Source organism: Lacerta agilis, chromosome 15 (assembly GCF_009819535.1).
Source record: "Lacerta agilis isolate rLacAgi1 chromosome 15, rLacAgi1.pri, whole genome shotgun sequence".
Lineage (NCBI taxonomy): Eukaryota > Metazoa > Chordata > Lepidosauria > Squamata > Lacertidae > Lacerta > Lacerta agilis.
In genome coordinates this window covers 26,005,676-26,007,778 of record NC_046326.1, presented here as the reverse complement: position 1 = coordinate 26,007,778, position 2,103 = coordinate 26,005,676, and the positions used below count along the sequence as shown (strand labels likewise).

General features: G+C 43.1%; 1 non-coding gene across 1 annotated transcript; it reads right to left on the bottom strand.

The window, feature by feature from the left end:
- Positions 1 to 596: 596 nt before the first annotated feature.
- TRNAI-GAU lies at positions 597 to 669 on the bottom strand. Its single transcript has one exon. It is a non-coding gene; the product is annotated as a tRNA-Ile (tRNA).
- Between the last annotated feature and the right edge of the window lie 1,434 nt (positions 670 to 2,103).

The window sequence follows — 2,103 nt, the reverse complement described above, 5'->3', positions numbered from 1 at the left end:
TAAGCGCACAGACAAGAAAATGCATGTTGCACAATTGTTCCAAATAGCCATCTGTATTCTTTTCTAGTTGAAGTCCAAAAAAGTCCTCTCCCCCCCCCGCCACACACTTATTTTTAAAAGAGATCCCTGAGAAACCATGTGAGTTTTGATAAGTGGAAAATCTACATAAGAACACAGGAAGAGTCCTGCTGGATCAGGGCAAACTGCCCAGCTGGTCCAGGAAGAAGAAGAAGAGTTTGGATTTGATATCCCGCTTTTCACTACCAGAAGGAGTCTCAAAGTGGCTAACATTCTCCTTTCCCTCCCTCCCCCACAACAAACACTCTGTGAGGTGAGTGGGGCTGGGAGACTTCAAAGAAGTGTGACTAGCCCAAGGTCACCCAGCAGCTGCATGTGGAGGAGTGGGGACGCGAACCCGGTTCCCCAGATTACGAGTCTGCCGTTCTTAACCACTACACCACACTGGCTCTCGATTCTGTTTTCACACTTGCCAACCAGATGCCCCAATGGGACAGTTATAGAATCATAGAATCATAAGGGACCCTGAGGTTCATCCAGCCCAACCCCCAACCCCCTGCAACGCAGAACTACGCAGCTGTCCCATACAGGAATCGAACCTGCAACCTTGGTGTTATCAGCACCACGCTCTAACCAACTGACCAACAGAGCCTTTGATTTGCACCTCAACAGAATCCTAGAATTCTTTCCCATATCTTGGCAAGTGCCTTACTGCATCCAGGCTTCTATAAACTCAGTCTTTTTGCCACTGGTCCCACCTACCACAGAAATGTCTGGCACCCAGAAGGTTCTCCACAGAGGAATGTGGCCCCAAAGTGTTGCATGCAGTGTTCTAAGAGATTTTGGTATTTAAAAAAATATATATTAAAAAGTTAAAAATGCACAAACCCCCCCTCACACACACACACACCCACACACGCACCCACACACCTGAAGTACTGGCTTTCCCCCAAGATTGGGGCCCTGCAATGCTCACTGCGCATGTACAATGTCACTTGTGTGCATGACGCAGGAGGCCAAGCACACTGGAGGAGCCGGCCATTAGACCTGCGGTGCGCAGTTTGCTTTGTGTGTGCACTTGAAGATTGAGGGGCCCCAGCCCCATTAAAGCAAATATTGATGGGGCCAAGGTGCCTTTAGCCCCATAGAGTTGGTAACACACACACACACACACACACACACACACACACACACACACACACCAGTTCACAACTACTGAAATACTAAATGCTCTCTTTCTCTCCTAGAGCATTCTTCATTATTCAAAGAAATTGACCCAGCTATTAACTCTCACTTGGTTGTGTTTATTCTAATATTGAGAAAAATTATTAGTGTGTTCCATGTTTCCTAGATACTTATTTTGAGCCTTTCAAATGTAGGTTGGAAATGTTGCATTAACAGCCTAATCCTATTCTGGTTTATTCAGAATTAAAGCACCATTGAATTAAATGGGAGTTGCTCCTTGGCAGGGATGGAAAGATATGCTCAGTTTTAGGTCTCTCGGTTCCTTTTTCTTCTAACCTTAAATCCTGTTCTCCCCATTTCTGCAGCATTCTGCAATTGCTTTTTTTTTTTTTTACATAAATAAAACCTTCATAAAAATTCATCACAAGTGCAAATTTCTCCTAATAAATTTTGCACATGCACCCCCCCCATTATAATGTGTTTTTCTATCTTATTTTATGGAAACTTTCTCCTAATATATGCATATTTTTTATTTTGTAAATGCTGGTTAGTTGGAGAACTGCATCAAAAATAATAGGATCTGGTGACTTCTGTTTCAGTGTATCTGAAGAAGTGTGCATGCACACGAAAGCTCATACCAAGAACAAACTCAGTTGGTCTCTAAGGTGCTACTGGAAAGAATTTCCTATTTTGTTTCCTATTTTGTTTCAGAAATAATAATAATGGATAAGCAGGACTACTGTGTTTTGGTTCTCATTGTTTCAGAAACTGAAAATGTGATAGATTTACCTTTCAGTGTGAGCTGAATGAAAATTCTCCCTCATCTCTGCTCCCGTGCAAGTGTCTCTAAGACTACTGCCTGAATTTCCCATAATGCAACAGGTGGAACTTCTGCTTCTT